Below are 20,782 nucleotides of genomic sequence, written 5' to 3'. Positions count from 1 at the left end.
TCTCTCCTCTCTCTCTCTCTCTCTCTCTCTCCTCTCTCTCTCTCTCTCTCTCCTCTCGCTCTCCTCTCGCTCTCCTCTCTCTCCCCTTGCACTCAGCCCACATTCATTGCTACAAATTCAGTTGTAACTGATAATCACTGGAAATATGATCCATACTGTATTGAAGGTAGTCTCAGCAAGATGACATTGCCACGAGCAATACCACAGATATTGAGATGAGCATAATGCAAGACTTTGCTTTCAGACAGTCACATGGGCATTGACGCATGAACACACACACAAACACATTTTGTGATTTTTTTCCTTATTCTAAAATCCTGCACACGTTGAGTCATTATTCTTGTGCTCTTAAGGATTTTCCCTGTAAGGCGTGTCTCTTTCTCTGTCTGGAAACATTACATTTTAATTATGGCTGTCAGATCACTAACTGCTTTTCTAATTGGTGGAGAAAAAATGACCTAGAGACTTAAGCTCACTTTGTTCTGTGTGACGTTGTGTGTGTGTGTGTGTGTGTGTCTGTGTGTGTGTGCGTGTGCGCGCACGCGCTTGCGTGCCACCTCGCAAGGCGACAAGGAACAATGACATTCTTTCAGTCAACCCAGGAGACACTAGGACCCAGAGAGTTACTGGCTCCTGAGTCCGACTGCCTCCTCTGTTCCAGCACAGAGAGAGAGAGAGACCGAGAGAGGAAGAGAGAGAGTGAAGCTAGAGGAAGAGAAGTGAGTGTGGTCATCTCAATGGTCTCTGCTGTGGTCTCTGCTGTAACACTGAATCTGAACGGAATGGAGGGATTAAACGGAGGGATCTAAAGCTTTTGGAGGAAGCAGAAGAACGAGTGACAAAAGAAGGAGTATTTCAGGATCGGGAGAGCAGCAGGATTGAAAGGTTACTATACACTTTATCTAATCTGACTTGTTCTTGTGCGTGTGTGCGTGTGTGCGTGTGTGTGTGTGTGTGTGTGTGAACAGGTCACGCTCCTCTCCCTGTGAGGGGTTATGTGTGGTAGCTAGCAGTTCACACACACACTGTGCGACACAGTGTGAAGTGTGTCTATGGGTCTTTTCCTCTTCTGAATCTTCCATTCTGTCTCCCTCCTCTTTTTATTGCTGTCACCCACCTCTATTCTCTCTCTCCTTCACCCGTTCGCCCTCTTTCTCGCCCTCTCTCTCTCCCCCTTTCTCCCCCTCTCTCTCTGTTGCTTTCCCTCGCTCACGTTCATTGTAGCTGGGGAGTGTTGTTAAAAGTGTGTTCAAGGTCAGTGTTTGACTCGCACTGTAGAACAATTTTCCTCATAGTACACTACTGGCTCAACTAAACTATACAGCCTGCCAGTGACAGACCAGACTAGAGACAAACTTACACTGAGAGAGGAGAGATGGGGAGAGAGAGAGAGAGAGAGAGAGAGAGAATGAGTGAGAGTTTGACTCTAACAATCTTTCAACTGAAACCAGGGGAAGGGTGATAAAAGAGAACGAGAGAAATAGAGCGAGTGACAACCAGGAAGGAGAGAGAGACGAGAGGAGCTAAAACGCAGCAGCCAGAGCCATGTGAATCCAGCATAGCAGCCAACAAGCCATTGATAGCCTCTCTGTCTTTATGAATGCAACTCTCAGTGGTTAACACACATCTATACGGAGCATAACAAACATTAGGAACACCTTCCTAATATTGAGTTGCAACCCCATTTGCTCTTAGAACAGCCTCAATTCTTTGGGGCATAGACTATACAAGGTGTCGAAAGCATTCCACAGCGATGCTGACCCATCTTGACTCCAATGCTTCCCACAGTTGTGTCAAGTTGGCTTGATGTCCTTCGGGTTGTGGACTATTCTTGATATACACGGAACTGTTGAGCGTGAAAAACCCAGCAGCATTGCAGTTCTTGACACAAACCGGTGCGATTGGCACCTACCACCATACCCCGTTCAAAGGCACTTAAATATTTTGTATTACCCATTCACCCTCTGAATGGCACACACATACAATTCATGTCGGCAGGTAGCCTAGTGGTTAGAACGTTGGGCCAGTAACCGAAAGTTCGCTGGATTGAATCCCTGAGCTGACAAGGTAAGAATCTGTCATTCTTCCCCTGAACAAGGCAGTTAACCCACTGTTCCCCAGCAGGCAGCCATTGTAAATAAGAATTTGTTCTTAACTGACTTGCCTAGTTAAGTACAGGTAACATTTAAAACAATGTCTCAAGGCTTAAAAATCATTTATTTAACCTGTCTCCTATCCTTCATCGACACTGATTGAAGTGTATTTAACAAGTGACATCAAAAAGAGATCATAGCTTTCACCTGGATTCACCCGTCAGTGTATGTCATGGAAAGAGCAGGTGTTCCTTATGTTTTGTATACTCAGTGTAAGCTCGGCTATCTTTGAACACATTGAGACAAGGCTAACTTTCTGTCTGTTTATTTGGGCTTGTTAGTACTGGTACACACCACTTACCGTGCTCAACTATACAATAGAGAGATCTACAGAGCCTTCGGAAAGTATTCAGACCCCTTGACTTTTTCCACATTTTGTTACGTTACAGCCTTATTCTAAAATTGATTATAAAAAATTTAAGAAAATCTCAGCAACCTCAACACACAATACCCAATAATGACAAAGCGAAAACAGGTTTTTGGAAATATATTAAAAACAAAAAGCAGAAATACCCGATTTACATAAGTATTCAGACCCTTTGCTATGAGACTCGGAATTGAGCTCAGGTGCATTCTGTTTCTGTTGATCATCCTGGAGTTGTTTCTAAAACTTGATTGGAGTCCATCTGTGGTAAATTCAATTGATTGAACATGATTGTCTATATAAGCTCCCACAGTTGACAGTGCATGTCAACAGAGCAAAAACCAAGCCATGAGGTTGACGGAATTGTCCATAGAGCTTAGAGACAGGATTGTGTCGAGGCACAGATCTGGGGAAGGTTACCAAAAGGTTACCAAAACATTTCTGCAGCATTGAACGTCCCCAAGAACACAGTGGCCTCCATCATTCTTAAATGGAAGAAGTTTGAACCACCAAGACTCTTCCTAGAGCTGGCAGCCACGACAAACTGAGCAATTGGGGGAGAAGGGCCTTGGTCAGGGAGGTGACCAAGAATCCGACGGTCAGTCTGACAGAGCTCCAGAGTTCCTCTGTGGAGATGGGAGAACCTTCCAGAAGGACAACCATCTCTGTAGCACTCCACCAATTAGACCTTTATGGTAGAGTGGCCAGACAGAAGCCACAACAAACTACTGTCTAAAGGGTCTGAATAGTTATATAAATGTGATATTATTTTTATTTTTTTATACATTTGCAAAAATTTTGTTTTTTTTAAAAACGTTTTTGCTTTGCTTTGTGTTTAGACTGATTACGGAAAAAATACAATTGAATACATTTTTAGAGTAAGGCTGTAACGTAACAAAATAGAAAAATAATATTTTCCAATTGCGCTGTAGATGCTGTCGGTCAATGCAATTTAGATGTCCATGTGACTGGGATTCCCAACCCATCCAGTTCATATAGTATTTGATCTATTCTGATATTTCATGTGGTGTAAGTGGAGGCATTCTTGATCTTAGCAGATTCTCTCCCTAGTAACTACAGAGACAGGAATAGCCTTGCTCTGTACACTGCTTCTGTGAGTGTGTGAGTATGTATGTATGTATGTATGCAATGTAATGTAATGTTATGTATGTATGTATGTACGTACAGTGGGGCAAAAAAGTATTTAGTCAGCCACCAATTGTGCAAGTTCTCCCACTTAAAAAGATGAGAGAGGCCTGTAATTTTCATCATAGGTACACTTCAACTATGACAGACAAAATTTGAAAAAAAATCCAGAAAATCACATTGTAGGATTTTTAATGAATTTATTTGCAAATTATCGTGGGAAATAAGTATTTGGTCACCTACAAACAAGAAAGATTTCTGGCTCTCACAGACCTGTAACTTCTTCTTTAAGAGGCTTCTCTGTCCTCCACTCGTTACCTGTATTAATGGCACCTGTTTGAACTTGTTATCAGTATAAAAGACACCTGTCCACAACCTCAAACAGTCACATTCCAAACTCCACTATGGCCAAGACCAAATAGCTGTCAAATGACACCAGAAACAAAATTGTAGACCTGCACCAGGCTGGGAAGACTGAATCTGCAATAGGTAAGCAGCTTGGTTTGAAGAAATCAACTGTGGGAGCAATTATTTGGAAATGGAAGACATACAAAACCACTGATAATCTCCCTCGATCTGGGGCTCCACGCAAGATCTCACCCTGTGTGGTCAAAATGATCCCAGAACCACACTGGGGGACCTAGTGAATGACCTGCAGAGAGCTGGGACCAAAGTAACAAAGCCTACGATCAGTAACACACTACGCCGCCAGGGACGAAAAGTGTGAAAAGTGCAAATCAATCCCAGAGCAACAGCAAAGGACCTTGTGAAGATGCTGGAGGAAACAGGTATAAAAGTATCTGTATCCACAGTAAAAACGAGTCCTATATCGACATAACCTGAAAGGACGCTCAGCAAGGAAGAAGCCACCTCTCCAAAACAACCATAAAAAAGCCAAACTACGGTTTGCAACTGCACATGGGGACAAAGATCATACTTTTTTGAGAAATGTCCTCTGGTCTAATGAAACAAAATAGATATGTTTGGCCATAATGACCATCGTTATGTTTGGAGGGAAAAGGGGGAGGCTTGCAAGCCGAAGAACACCATCCCAACCCTGAAGCACGGCCGTGGCAGAATCATGTTGTGGGAGTGCTTTGCTGTAGGAGGAACTGGTGCACTTCACAAAATAGATGGCATCATAAGGAAGCAAAATTATGTGGATATATTGAAGCAACATCTCAAGACATCAGTTAAAGCTTGGTCGCAAATGGGTCATCCAAATGGACAATGACCCCAAGCATACTTCCAAAGTTGTGGCAAATTGGCTTAAGGACAACAATGTCAAGGTATTGGAGTGGCCAACACAAAGCCCTGATCTCAATCCTATAGAAATTTGTGGGAAGAACTGAAAAAGAGTGTGCGAGCATGGAGGTCTACAAACCTGACTCAGTTACACCAGCTCTGTCAGGAGGAATGGGCCAAAATACTCCCAATTTATTGTGGGAAGCTTGTGGAAGGCTACCCGAAACGTTTGACCCAAGTTAAACAATTTAAAGGCAATGCTACCAAATGCTAATTGAGTGTATGTAAACTTCTGACCCACTGGGAATGTGATGAAAGAAATAAAAGTTGAAATAAATCATTCTCTCTACTATTATTATGACATTTCACATTCTTAAAATAAAGTGGTGATATTAACTGACCGAAGACAGGGAATATTTCAATGATTAAATGTCAGGAATTGTGAAAAATGTAGTTTAAATGTATTTGGCTAAGCTGTATGTAAACTACCAACTTCAACTGTATGTGACCAGAGGCTCGGTTTGATTGATTTTTTTTTTTAAATATCGCTTTAGTACCATTTTCGCAAGTATGTGGTAAGCTTTCACAACTCTTAGTACAAAACTCAGAACTGGTCACACATGTAACGCAGCCAGTCTTTCTTTCAGAACCTGTCATTGTGCCATCATTTACGGGCGGAAGCATAGCCTAGTGGTTAGCGCGTTGGACTAGTAACTGAAAGGTTGCAAGTTCAAATCCCCGAGCTGACAAGGTACAAATCGTTCTACCCCTGAACAAGGCAGTTAACCCACTGTCATTGAAAATAATAATTTGTTCTTAACTGACTTGCCTGGTAAAAAAAATACAATTTGGATTGTAAACATCTCTCAAGTTATTTGTAAAATGTAATGAGAACATTGTTTTAATCACCAAAACACAACAATTAGATCTGGTCAATTTTGTCGTTTAACAACCAGTTAATCCAATAGCAAACAATGCAAGATACACGTTTCAAATCACCCTTAGAAGTACTGGAAGTAATATGCTACAGTACTACATTACACAGTTCACATTAGGCAATATACTTACTTACATTACCCAACAAAATTGACAAAATCTATCATTTCTATAATCTATCTATAATCAAATGTGTAATCAAAGGTGTGATTAATGAAGACATCCTCTACAATCATTCATGCAACAAACAAAATGTGTACTGTCTGTAATCAAATGTAAGAAATTAAATGAAACCAATTTAAATGAACTCATTAATTTACGTCAAGCCTGTCTTGAGCATTTGGCCATAAATTGTCATCCATATCACTGTGAATGTCCTCATTGTTCATGCGCCGCGGGAACAACCTTTAGGCATGGCGAATCCAAGCTTGACATTGATGTCGTCACATGCCTCATCCAAATCAAATCAAATCAAATCAAATGTTATTTGTCGCATACACATGGTTAGCAGATGTTAATGCGAGTGTAGCGAAATGCTTGTGCTTCTAGTTCCGACAATGCAGTAATAACCAACAAGTAATCTAACTAACAATTCCAAAACTACTGTCTTATACACAGTGTAAGGGGATAAAGAATACGTACATAAAGATATATGAATGAGTGATGGTACAGAGCGGCATAGGCAAGATACAGTAGATGGTATCGAGTACAGTATATACATATGAGATGAGTATGTAAACAACGTGGCATAGTTAAAGTGGCTAGTGATACATGTATTACATAAAGATGCAGTAGATGATATAGAGTACAGTATATACATATGAGATGAATAATGTAGGGTATGTAAACATTATATTAGGTAGCATTGTTTAAAGTGGCTAGTGATATATTTTACATCATTTCCCATCAATTCCCATTATTAAAGTGGCTGGAGTTGAGTCAGTGTGTTGGCAGCAGCCACTCAATGTCAGTGGTGGCTGTTTAACAGTCTGATGGCCTTGAGATAGAAGCTGTTTTCAGTCTCTCGGTCCCAGCTTTGATGCACCTGTACTGACCTCGCCTTCTGGATGATAGCGGGGTGAACAGGCAGTGGCTCGGGTGGTTGTTGTCCTTGATGATCTTTATGGCCTTCCTGTAACATCGGGTGGTGTAGGTGTCCTGGAGGGCAGGTAGTTTGCCCCCGGTGATGCGTTGTGCAGACCTCACTACCCTCTGGAGAGCCTTACGGTTGTGGGCGGAGCAGTTGCCGTACCAGGCGGTGATACAGCCCGCCAGGATGCTCTCGATTGTGCATCTGTAGAAGTTTGTGAGTGCTTTTGGTGACAAGCCAAATTTCTTCAGCCTCCTGAGGTTGAAGAGGCGCTGCTGCGCCTTCTTCACGATGCTGTCTGTGTGGGTGGACCAATTCAGTTTGTCTGTGATGTGTATGCCGAGGAACTTAAAACTTGCTACCCTCTCCACTACTGTTCCATCGATGTGGATAGGGGGGTGTTCCCTCTGCTGTTTCCTGAAGTCCACAATCATCTCCTTCAATCATCCATGGCCAGAAGGAGGGTGGCACGTCACAGGATCGCGAACGTACACCTTCCACCTCCATGCTGAAAACAGGAGTGTATAAGAGCAGGTATAGGGTCACGAATTAGGGATGGCCCCAAAACCATGCCTGAACCACCTCTGCATGGTTGAACTTGACATTGTCCCACACAATGACATAGGTGACCCCTTCACCTTGACAGGCCTGCTCAATGAAATTGAGAACCACAATGAGGTGTTCAGAGTTGTAGGATCCAAGTAATGGCTTACGTCCTATCACAGCATCTTCAGAGATAGCTGCGCACATGGAGATATTTGCCCCACGTTGTCCAGGCACTTGGACGGTCGATGAGTTTCCACCCACAGAGCCGAGTTTTGGCCAGGTTGCAGCCCACTTCATCAACAAAGATATACCTGTGATGTTTCACAGCAACATCAAGCGTTATCACCCTCAAAAAATATATATTTTGGTTAGTTATTCTTACAGTATAGTTACAATATGATATTGTGAAGTAACATGTGCATTAATAGTAACAGTAATACAGTATATAGTGCTGTACCTGAACATTGTTCAGTTAGTTGTTTCACCTGGTCGTTGTTTTCTCTCAAAAGGCAACAGGTACATTTGTTTCATAGATATCTGGTGCCTCTTCAAAAGGCGGGCGATTGTCGGAAGGCTGATGGATGCCAAACTGGCAAATGTGTCATCGTTCTCCTCAATGGTCTGCTTTTTCCAGACAGCCGTATGTCATTCCTGGCCCTCACGCTTTCCACCAATGCCCACTCCTGCTGGTCGGTCAGCACACGGCCATGGGGTCTTCTGTCAATTCTGAGGATAGAACAGAGTATACTTCCAATTGATCATACTGGAACGATACTGTAACATTTTGTGAATTGACATGCATTACAATATGTAATTTACTGTAAATGTAATGGTAAAGCACAGTGCATACCCTGCAGACGTACCGGCCTAGACTTCATTAGACACAACAGTACCCTGCCGTCTGCCTCCCCCCCCTCTCTCTCTCACTGATGCCCACCTCTCTAATGGGCCCCTTGTCCGCGAGCTCTTTGATTTCTCCCTCTCCCTTGCTGTCTATCCTGCTCCATGTTAAAAGAAGTTGCAAGTGTTCACACACCCCCTTTTATATGGTCACCAATTGTGGTTACCAATATCTGAAATCAATTAGCAATAACCAGTAGTCATTATGTATGGTTATCATTTATCATACACGTAGTTTAGATATTTATACTTTTACCAACACATTTTATTTCTGTAGTTCTCAAAATCCATATATAGTAGACCAACCAGTTTAAATTCTATAGGTTTGCCAAACTGTTGTGTGATTAACCATTAAGCCCAGTTGGATTAAGCGATGGCCAAACGTATTTAAACAAATGAGAAGAGAATCACATGAAAAGTATTGTGAGCAATGCATTGTGTAAGGCAATTACAGGCAATTAAAGGTATTTCTAGAAAAAGTTACTGTGTGATTTTGTGTTGTACTTATTAGTCAATTAAAAATGTGCTAAAAGTTTTGAAAAAACAGCCCTTTTTGAAGATCTGTTTTTAGTTTTGTACTAAGAGTTGTGAAATTTTACCACTTGTGAAAATAGTACCAAAGCGATACAAAAACAGTAATATTTGCATTATGAACTAAGCGTTGGTGTGCTGAAGGACACACACACACATTGGTCCCCCTCCATAAGAACGTTCCCTTTGTAGCGAGACAAAGCTTCCTCATTCAGGAATTCTGCTGTTCGTCCGAATGGGTCAAGTCGGAGCAGCAGGAATTCTCTGGTAGTGTTGGGTGTGCTGACTGAGAGGAACTGTGTGTGCCTGTGCACTGTACACTGTACACTTGTGTGTGTGTTTGCCAGTCTGCTGTTCTTGCTTTTAAAGGGATCTCAGAAGCTGAGCACTGTTTTCCATCACAGTTCCCATCAAATTTAGAGAATCCAAATGCTGCCCAGGAAAATGTGAGCACTGAGTCTAGGGTTTGGAAAACTAGTATTCGACAATCACAATCATTATCCAGGGATGTGTCTGGGACAGTTTGGAATTGTTAGCCATCCAGGAAAACAAAATGTACAGGTACAAAATGTGAGGGATCCAAAGGGTTGTGCTGTTACAGCAACAAACGTAACTCATACTCTAACTGTAGCCAAACCCTAATGCTACAGTAGAACAAGACCCAAAGGCTCATGCACTTGATGGTCATAGTTCTGATGCTATCGCCACTCCTGTCCTTTCTAGCGTGGCCATTAAGTGGCTACCTGACTGTGTAGCAAAGCACAGTGCTAACTAGATAGTGTATGACTGTCTCTCTCTCTCTCTCTCTCTCTCGGGAGTCTGGGTTGTATCCCAAAGGGCACTCTATTCCCTATATAGTGCACTACTTTTGTCCAGAGCCCAATGGGCACCAAAAGAAGTGCACCTAGGTGTCTTTTGGAGACTCATGGCGTAGCCAGCATGCTCCGTAGAGTGGTACTCCTCTATGTGTCCTGGTGAGGCTTTATATCTCTGCTCTCTCAATACACTGCTTTACTAAAAGACTTCTCAACATCCTCTTTTACTTCCCTCCCTCTGTTTATCTTGTTCCCCTCACTTTCACTTTTTCTTTCCTATTTTCTTTCATCATGTCGATCTCTAACCTCTCTTCTCTTTCTCCTGCCCCTCTCTCTATTTCTTTTCTCCTGCTCCCCCTTATCTCTCTCTCTCTCCCTCTCTCTCTCTCTATCTCTCTATCTGTGTCCATGGCCCCTTGTGGGGATTGAGCTCCGCCTATATAGGACACACTAACTCCACACCTGAAATCTCTGGCTCCTGATTGGATGCTGCCTCCCGAGCAAACAGGAAGTTCAGGGTTTCTACTAAATACCCAGAGGCTCGGTTACCATAGAGACAAAGATAAGTGGGAGAGTGAACAGTGCTCTCTTTATTTCTGCTTTATGAAGGTCATCTCAGGTTCTCTCTTCTCTCCCATCTCTCCTTTATGTTTCTCTTTTGTGTTTCACTGAACCACCTCCGTCCGTCACACATTCTCTAGTCTAGTGCGTGCCTCTGTGTATGAACGTCCTGGACGCCCAAACCAGTATTTCATTTCAGAATGGATAAAAATGTGGTTAAAGTTAAAGTTTGGGTAAGGGTTAGGTCATTGTTAAGGGGTTTGGTTAAGGTAAGGGTTAGGTCATGGTTAAGGGGTTTGGTTGGGTTTGGGTTTAGGGTTAAGGTAAGGGTTAGGTCATGGTTAAGGGGTTTGGTTGGGGTTGGGGTTAAGGTTAAGGTAAGGGTTAGGTCCTGGTTAAGGGGTTTGGGTGGGGTTAGGGTTAGGTCATGGTTAGGGGGTTTGGTTAGGGTTAGGGTTAAGGTAAGGGTTACATCATGGTTAAGGGGTTTGGTTGGGGTTGGGGTTAAGGTAAGGGTTAGGTCATGGTTAAGGGGTTTGGTTGGGGTTGGGGTTAAGGTAAGGGTTAGGTCATGGTTAAGGGGTTTGATTGGGGTTAAGGTAAGGGTTAGGTCATGGTTAAGGGATTTGTTTGGGGTTAGGGTTAAGGTAAGGGTTAGGTCATGGTTAAGGGGTTTGGTTGGGGTTGGGGTTAGGGTTTAAGGTAAGGGTTAGGTCATGGTTAAGGGCTTTGGTTTGGGTTGGAGTTAGGGTTAAGATAAGGGTTAGGTCATGGTTAAGGGGTTTGGTTGGGGTTAGGGTTAAGGTAAGGGTTAGTTCATAGTTAAGGGGTTTGGTTGGGGTTACGGTAAGGGTTAGGTCATGGTTAAGGGGTTTGGTTAGGGTTAGGGTTAAGGTAAGGGTTAGGTCATGGAAAAGGTTGGGGTTAAGGTAAGGGTTAGGTCATGGTTAAGGGGTTTGGTTGAGGTTAGGGTTAGGGTTAAGGTAAGGGTTAGGTCATGGTTAAGGGGTTTGGTTGGGGTTGGGGTTAAGGTAAGGGTTAGGTCATGGTTAAGGGGTTTGGTTGGGGTTGGGGTTAAGGTAAGGGTTAGGTCATGGTTAAGGGGTTTGGTTAGGGTTAAGGTAAGGGTTAGGTCATGGTTAAGGGATTTGTTTGGGGTTAGGGTTAAGGTAAGGGTTAGGTCATGGTTAAGGGGTTTGGTTGGGGTTGGGGTTAGGGTTTAAGGTAAGGGTTAGGTCATGGTTAAGGGCTTTGGTTTGGGTTGGAGTTAGGGTTAAGATAAGGGTTAGGTCATGGTTAAGGGGTTTGGTTGGGGTTAGGGTTAAGGTAAGGGTTAGTTCATAGTTAAGGGGTTTGGTTGGGGTTACGGTAAGGGTTAGGTCATGGTTAAGGGGTTTGGTTAGGGTTAGGGTTAAGGTAAGGGTTAGGTCATGGAAAAGGTTGGGGTTAAGGTAAGGGTTAGGTCATGGTTAAGGGGTTTGGTTGAGGTTAGGGTTAGGGTTAAGGTAAGGGTTAGGTCATGGTTAAGGGGTTTGGTTGTGGTTGGGGTTAGGGTTAAGGTAAGGGTTAGGTCATGTTTAAGGGGTTTGGTTGGGGTTAGGGTTAAGGTAAGGGTTAGGTCATGGTTAAGGGGTTTGGTTGGGGGTAGGTTTTGGCTAGTCGGTTTAAGCGTCAGCTGTGTCCTTATAGTCTCTCCCGGTGACCCTGTCCCTGTATGGTTGGTTCACTGACCATGTTCTACTCCAAAGTCACTGTGTGTGTGTGTGTGTGTGTTTACTTGCGTGTGAATGAACGACATGAATCAGTGAATTACATTTCATTTTTTGAGTCAATTCGTCAGTTGGCAACCCATCCCTTACGGGATGAATTGACAGATAAACAAAGGTAACAATAGTTCACGGTGATAATTCAGTGATAATTCTTCCGGTGTTCTGTGCAGTGCACGTCGCATAGAGGTTTTTCAGACAGTAATAATAACCTTGGAGCAGTAAAAAAGAATACAAATAAATAAACACAGAAAAATGTGTGTGTTCAGTCTATTTCTACGCTGTGATGTCAGGATGGTGTGCGTGTGTGTGTTTTGTGTGTCTCAAACAGTGATACGGCTGGCGGGTCGTTAATTGATTTCATGAGTATTGTGTCCCACAGGCTCTCAAACTGCCTCTCCATTCAATAACGTTTCAAGGTCTCTTTCTCCCTCTCTCTTGCTTCCTCTCTCTTTTTCTCAGTCTTTCTCTCTTTCTAACTACTGGAGTTGGGCAGCATTATCATTGTTACTGCAGTGCTTCCTGTTGACGTTGTGTTAACGGGGGAAGGCTTCTCGGCAGGAAACCTGTCAGGCACTGTTATATGTGCGTGTATGTGTGTGGCACATCTCTTAGTTAGTCAAAGATAGGTAGGAATGGAGACAAGCCGTGACTCTCTTTTCCTCTAACTCTCTCTCTCCTTCTTCCTCTCTATCTTCCCTTTCCCTCTTTCTCTTAACTTCAAGAAATCTCTCCAGTGTTGATGTGGCAATTCTCCCTCTCCGTTGACACACTGTTGTTGCTATGCAGTTTTGTGAGAACAGTTCAGATCTGTCTTCTCTAGAAGTTCTAGTGTCTCTCCCCTGGATGTCATGCCATACTCTCAGACATACTTCTACATTCCCTTCATACTAATACCACACTAGCTCGCTAGCTGAAAAGGGGCCATTATGGCTCTGATATGGTTGTCAGTTGCATCCTGCTCCACTGGGAGAGAATGGGAGGAAATGCAACTGCATGCTCAGAGCCACAACACGAGGACCACAGCCTACTGACGCAGCATTTGTTTTTTAACCATCTGGCTGTGGTTTGATTTGTTGACTAATTTGACTAGTCCATCCGTTGTTTTTTGTAAAACACACAGATTTAATCAATATGAATAAGAATCCGCTTTGTCTGATGATCTTAACCATTCTAAAAACAGCCAATAGCTTGTGAACATACCTTGTTGCCACGCCCCCTTATGAATAGGAAATAAGGAAAGGAATCTGAGGAAAAGGATGTGTGTGTGTGTGTGTGTGTGCGTGCATGTGCATGTGTGGGTGGGTGTGTGTGTGGGCGTGCTGGCCTGAGTGAGTGTGTGTATGCAGGCACATGCTGGGAGGTTCAACCCATCAATGAAAACTCTTCAGACCATTCACTGCTCTCCTCCTCCGTCCCTCCCTGAGTGTGTGTTCATTCACAGTTGCTCCCCGGAGAGACACCACCCTGATTGTCTACGGAAACTGGTAGGCAGACCCTATTATTGACACACTTAAATGGAGATGCATACACACACACACACACATACACACTCCTTACCTCCGTCTCATCTGAAGGACTCTGGAGGATCAAGTCAATTCCATCCCCAGTGCAGAGAGCATTGCAGAGCAGGCAGCCTATCATCAGTGTCATATTTCACCGGTAGTGCTTTCATTTGGGCTCTGTCACCTAGGAGACAGCTCCACCGAGGAGTGGATAAACAACTCTATTTTACCGCCTGCTCCTCCTCTATCTCACCCAACGCTGAGGGAAGCCGTGAGGGAGGGACTGAGTTAGGGTATATATGATCTCTTCATGACTGATAAGAAGAATGGCCACATACATGCACGCAGGCACGCAGACACACACACACACACACACACACACACACACACACACACACACACACACACACACACACCTAACACGGCATCCATCACCATACCCACTCATGCCACTACATCCTCCCTCCCATTTCTAACCGTTCCCATCGCTCATTCCCTCCTGTTCCTAACCATTCCCATCTCCTCCATACATTCCCGGTGAGACACTCCAGTCTTAACATATCCCATTGTTTCATATCCGGGATGGGAGGTGCATTGATTCAGCGCTCCAGGAGGTGGTTTGGAAGACTAGTGTTTTATCCTGCCGTGCACTAGCTTCCCATCAGGCAGCGTTATTTATTCAGAAAGGAGAATATCTTGCTGTTGGCGTTGTCAAAGCAGCTCTCCCTTCTTTCCTTTTCATGTGCAAATCACCCTGCAACGATACGGTACAGACACATTCACAGCATTCATGACATACAGAATAGAACACACACCCAGACACTACAAAGCCCTGTGTCTGTGTCTTCAACATTCCTTTACAACATGTGGTTACACTGCCCTCCTCTCCTTCAATTGCTTTCTGTTTGAGACAGTAAACCTGATACCACACTCCCACACTCCTTTATGTCTCCTTTCCTCTCCTCTCATCCCCTCCCCTCTCCCCTCCATTTTCCTGACCTTTCCTCTCCTCTCCTCCACTTTCCTGACCTCTCCTCTCCTTTCCTCTCCTCTCCTTTCCTCCACTTTCCTCTCCTGTCCTCCACTTTCCTGACCTCTCCTTTCCTCTCCTCTCCTCCACTTTCCTGACCTCTCCTTTCCTCTTCCCTCACCCCCTCCCCTCTCCCCTCCACTTTCCTGACCTCTCCTTTCATCTCCCCTCCTCCACTTTCCTGACCTTTCCTTTCCTCTCCTCTCCTCCACTTTCATGACCTCTCATTTCCTCTCCTCTCCTCCCCTTTCGTGACCTCTCCTTTCCTCTCCTCTCCTCCACTTTCCTGACCTCTCCTTTCCTCTCCTCTCCTCCACTTTCCTGACCTCTCCTCTCCTCTCCTCTCCTCCCCTTTCCTGACCTTTCCTCTCCTCTCCTCTCCTCCCCTTTCCTGACCTCTCCTTTCTTCTCCTCCACTTTCCTGACCTCTCCTCTCCTTTCCTCTCCTCCCCTTTCCTGACCTCTCCTTTCCTCTCCTCTCCTCCCCTTTCCTGACCTCTCCTTTCCTCTCCTCTCCTCTACTTTCCTGACCTCTCCTTTCCTCTCCTCTCCTCTCCTGACCTCTCCTTTCCTCTCCTCTCCTACACTTTCCTGACCTCTCCTCTCCTTTCCTCTCCTCCTGTAATACCTTTTTCATGTCACAGTGGAGTGTTCACTGCTCCTCTTGACCTGCTCTCAGCTCAATGAGCTCCATCTGGAGAGGAGGGCTGGAGGTTAGGAGGCATTCTTCAAACAGACATAAGCCCAGTCTTGAGCACCCTTGATGGGCTAATCAGATGTCGGAGAGGGCCCTAGGAGTGGTTCTAGACATAAAAGAACCTGCCCAGCTCAGTACAGTATAGTGTAGTGACCTTGGCCCTGTTCAAATAGCTTCCTTTCTTCCTTCCTTCCTTGCCTCTTTCCCTCCTCAGTGATTCTTTTTCAGAACTATTAGGGCCCAAAGCTATTTTGATCGGAAGGCGATACAGTAGGCTGGCCTTGTTCAGAGTATTGTGTCATTGAAGGACTAGACTGAATCCTAGTCTCATTGAGGGCTATTCTTCACTGTGGCTGAGTGGCCATTGTGCATAGCTACCGCCTTTCTTCCTTCCGTAGGTAATCGAGAGGCTATCCTGTCACGATGATTATACTATTCAGATGATCTGAGTGAGTCTGCAGAGACTGAGATGATGGGTGGGAGGGACTGAAGAGGAACTAAAGGGTCTAGAGTGGTGACATGGCTTCCTTGTCAATCCTCTCTACTTATAATAACACGGGATATGTACACAGTGCTTTTCAAGGACCCAAGGTCGCTGTTCAATTGCAGAAACGGCAAGACAAGAAACAAAAAAAATAAAAACAGCAAATCACCAGAATAAACAGGAGGAGGATGGAGTAGGGTTCACGGAAGGGAAAGGGTATGATATGTCAGTGGATGAGTGAGCGAGCAGGTGTTGTGCGTGCGCGCGTGTGTGTGTGTGTGTGAAGATCTTTAGGTGGGACTGAAAGAAGGTGATGGACTCACGGATGACTGAAGGGAGGGAGTCCCAGAGCCTCGGCGCAACCCTGGAGAAGCTCTGGAGCTTGGACCTGGGATGACAAGGTGGCCTGCTGTAGTAGAACAGAGGTAGTGTGTGGGTTGGTAGGGGACAAGACGGTCTGAGAGGTAGGGGTGGACAAGGTGGTGAAGAGTTTTTTAATGCTAGAGGGAGGATTTTGTGGTCAAGTTTGTGCACCCGTGTATGTGTGTGTGTGTGTGTGTGTGTGTGTCTGCTCGGATGTCTCTCCTCATCTCTTTTATTCCCACTATCTCTCTTTCTCTCTCTCTCTCTCTCTACACCCCTGTCTATCCCTCTATGCCTCTCCTGTCTACCTCTGGGCCTGTACTGTCCACTGCTTCGTATTGCTCTGACTAGGCTGTCCTGTAGCTGGCGTGCTGAGGCTAATGTGATTTGAAATGTAATCATGTTTGCGAGGGAGCTGATTAGTGACTGAATGTTTTCGCAGGCTGCCGGTGACCCACACTGTCTGTCGGTCGTTGGCTGATGGATAAATTGTCATCTGACACAAAGATTAACCGCTGATAGGTGCTCTGTGATTTACAGTGGCTGTAACTGGATGCAGAGAGAGAGAGAGAGCTCTTCACCTATTACACACCGCTTCATGAAGGGTTAATTCATAGAAATAGAATGGGATTGCACCTTCAGTGACACACTGTCCAAATCAAATCAAACTGTGTCACATGCGCCGAATACAACAAATGTTATAAAACACACAAAGCGTTGAAAAGGAAAAAAAACGTCAGCAAATTAAGATTTGAAGGAAGGAATCTGTCATCCCTAAATGTTTTATAATACGCTTTATTCCAGAACACCTTTCCAAGATGTCCGCTATAGAGTCTATGGTTTCCATTCTATACTGATGAATGAAAAAGCTCTATCTAGTATCTCTATGTGTGATGGGAGGCCTATAAAGAATCCTGGCAGATCACCAGGCCAAGGTTACAGCTGAGGGGTAATGTAGAGTGAAGTCCCCTGAACATGGCTTAGTGCTGGCCCAGCAGTAATGTTGAACACACACACACACACACACTTGTATGCACACACACATACACACACTAACTAACGATCAGGTGGTGGGATCTGCAGTTTTCCGGAGCGTGCGTATGACATTAACCTCTGTGGTGATTGGCTGTGTCAGCGAGAGGAGAGAAAGAGAGAGAGGAAGAGGGGGACGGGGAGAGAAAAGAGAGAGAGAGAGAGAGAGAGAGGGGAGAGAGTTTTATTTGTCTATGTACAGGATGCACATGGTATACATCGTCTAAGGAAGTGCTTACTTGGGCGGCAGGGTAGCCTAGTGGTTAGAGCGTTGGACTAGTAACCAGAAGGTTGCAAGTTCAAATCCCCGAGCTGACAAGGTACAAATCTGTCGTTCTGCCCCTGAACAGGCAGTTAACCCACTGTTCCTAGGCTGTCATTGAAAATAAGAATTTGTTCTTAACTGACTTGCCTAGTAAAATAAAGGTAAAATAAAATAAATGCTTGCTTATTTTAGAGAGAGACAGGGTGCCTTGATAACTCAATACTGCTCTGATGCTGAAATGATCTCGCTTGCTGACTCTAAAAACCTATTTTCTCCCCATCTTCTCTCTCCATCCCTCCCACCGTCCCACTCTCTCCTCAAGCTCTCCCTAACTCCCTGGACACCGACACAGAAATACAAACAAGATGCCTGTTCTGCAAGTTTATTTTTGTCCATTCTAAATTATTGTTGATGTTGCTGCTGAGTAATTCCAAGAGAGTGCTTCTCCTGGGGCCTGTGTCATTGCTTTTTGATTAGGTATTGAATGAATGCGCTTTCTAGTTTTCTACACAGAAGGAATATTTTATGAAATGTGTTTGATGTGTGTGTGGGTGGGTATGTGTGTGTGTGTTTGCACTGTGTGTGTAGATACTGTAATTGCAGGTAGTTAGAGACCTGAGACAGCCAACAGCTGTCAGTCCTCACGGCTCTTCCTGTCTCGTCTCCAATCCTTGTTTATCCGGCACTAGGCGACAGCAGATGTGTGTGTGTGTGTTTGTGTGTGTCTGGGCAGAGGTGTCGGCGTCGAGTACACACACCTGTCCTCTTCTCCTCTCATCCCTCCTCTCCTACTCTGATTCACCAATCAGAGGATACGATGCACTGTAATTAAAGCCACAATGTCTAATCAATGCTGGGCTAACTCCTGGACTGTCACATCATTACACCATACGCATCATCACCTGGCGCCCTCCTCAAAATCAGCATCATCAACATGTGCCTCTGCCAACCCTCACACTCCAATCAAGATGTGCCACTAATCCCTATTCAGATATTGTTCCCCTGTCCTCGAGTGAACAGCGGGTGGTGAGAGCTGTGTGTGTACACACACACACAATCTCTCTCTCTCGCTCTCTCTCTCGCTCTACAGTGGGTCCCAGTGGACCCTTTACTTCAAACACACCCAGAGCGTCAAAGACAAAGCAGCTCACTCAGTATCACTGACTGGCTGTGCTCAAATGAAACACACAACCATGAATAAACAGACTGAATGGAAGGATCTTTCTCATCTGGAAGTTTTAGGGCTGCTGGCTATTTAAGTAGCCTAGTGGTTAAGAACATTGGGCCAGTAGCCCGAGCTGACAAAGTAAAAAATCTGCCGATGTGCCCTTGAGCAAGGCACTTAATCCTAATTCCTCCTGTTAGTCGATCTGGATAAGAGTGCCTGCTAATAGATTCAAATGTAAGTCCTTTGCTGTAAGTTTTGTGGTTGTGAATTGCCTATATCAGTGTCTTGCAGGTTGGCTGAATAGACTACAGTAGGCTATAAATTGTGTTTTGTACAACGTCCTGTTTTGAATCTATTGTGTTAGGAAGCAGTGTCTTAGGGTTACAGTCAGTGTCTTGGGGTTATAAATTGACTGTATGAGTAGACTACCGTAGATTAGGCTTTTGAATGGAGTGTTGTGTTAAAAGGACAGTGTCTCCAGTATGTTCCTATTCATTAGTGTGTGTCTCTGGGATCTGTGTGTCCATGGATCCTCTCTAACCATGTTTACGTCCCCAGCCGACACTCTGCTACACAGCCTTATTCAATTTACCTTCCTCAGGGCACGCAGCAAGCCCTGTTTGTGTGTGAGTGAGTGTGTGAGTAAGTGTGTGAGTGTGTTGTGAGGGCGTGTGTGTGTGCTTATGTGCAACAACATGTTTGATCACAAATCGTTTTTTTCTGTGTGTGTGTGTATGGGGGTGGGGGGGGGGGGGGGGTTATGCAACAAGGTGTTTTTCCATCATGTTGCCATTGTAAGCACTGACTAAATTACTTGCTGTATTTCGAATGGTACTGTAATTCCATCCCGCAGAATACAGTAATGTACTGTTTATGAAGCTCCAAAAACCTTTTGACCACGAGTGGGTTCCTGGTATTATTATTTCTGACTCATTAACACATTTTGAGGTATTTTGAGGCTATATTTGTCGCACCCGTTAGGTGTGAATGCTGTACCAATTTAACTGGGCCTGGTTTCCCAAAATGCATCTTAAGGCTAAGCTCATCGTTAGAACTTTTGTAGGCGCATCGTTAAATCTCTGAACTGTTTCCCAAAACCATCATTACTAAAGTTGTCCTTGTAGAACAGATAAGTGAATCGTTAGATACTTTTTTGCCCCTCCGCTTCACTTTAAACACAGAAGATCTCTGCTTAACACAGAATCAAGATGTTTATCTCGCTCTCTGTGACCTACGATAACTTCAGAATTAAGTTGGCTACAAATACAAAGTTGCCAATGTCTTTGCAATTGTTATAAACCGAGGATAAAAGTATGCTTCAAATGAAAACTGAGAAGGCTGTAGATAAATAGTCCTAAGGTATAGGCTACATGCCTATATATTTCAATCATATTAAAATAATTTCATGTTTATTCAATTGACTTCTATTTAGCCAATTGTAGGCTACTGTCTGTCATTTCTGCCTCAATATATTCCATGATGTGTAACATGTGCACAATGATGTGGCAAATCTTGATTGAGAGCATTTTTATAGGGTAATTATAGGTTACTGCTTATAAGCATTAGAATAAGCCTGCCTCAATATTTGCGACCGTAGGTGATATCTCTCAGGAAGTTGATCCGTCATCAGTATTATGGAATAATTCTAATGTTAAGGTAATATTTGAATGGGGGAAAGCTGATCTGAGAGCAACGCTGCGTTTCTTTTGATCCTATCAGTATCGACACCTGCTTCAATAGTGCACTTGGCGAACGTTCTTTCGGCTTGGTGTTTTAGGAAAAGCATGCTACATCTCCGGTTGTAGTAGGAATGATGCATCGTTAAAACACTCGTAAGCCTAAGTTCCTTCGCTATTGGGAAATTGGGCCCTGGTATGTGGTAGGAGTGCCCCATCAATTTAAAATGTATATAGGACAAATTGGAGTGGCAGCAAGTCTTAAACCTTTATTGGTTGAGCATTTTGCCATGTCCTTTTGGTCTGTTTGGCCTTGTTGTCACTGATAGTTTGGAAGTCTTTGCTAAGGCCTCGAGAAGTGCAAGTGATCTAAAACAACAAATACTCATTGATATGCTGTAATGTGTAAACACATTATCTTCCAACCAACCCGCTTGCACCAATCCCATGTAATTACAGTTAAATACTGTGAAATAAAAACCACATCTCCCCTCAATGAATTGAATGAA

General features: G+C 44.1%; 1 protein-coding gene across 1 annotated transcript in view; it reads left to right on the top strand.

Annotated features, from left to right (window-relative positions):
* The first annotated feature begins 595 nt into the window (after positions 1-595).
* The window catches only part of foxn3 (forkhead box N3), a 116,497-nt gene continuing 96,310 nt past the window's right edge, over positions 596-20,782 (top strand). The window contains exon 1 of the mRNA XM_020487538.2: positions 596-885. The gene's annotated coding sequence lies outside the window, so the exon portion shown is untranslated. The remainder of the gene's footprint in view (positions 886-20,782) is intronic.

This window comes from Oncorhynchus kisutch, linkage group LG7 (assembly GCF_002021735.2).
Source record: "Oncorhynchus kisutch isolate 150728-3 linkage group LG7, Okis_V2, whole genome shotgun sequence".
Taxonomy (NCBI): Eukaryota; Metazoa; Chordata; class Actinopteri; order Salmoniformes; family Salmonidae; genus Oncorhynchus; species Oncorhynchus kisutch.
Note: the sequence above shows the minus strand (reverse complement) of the source record. Positions and strands in the feature narration are given on the sequence as shown.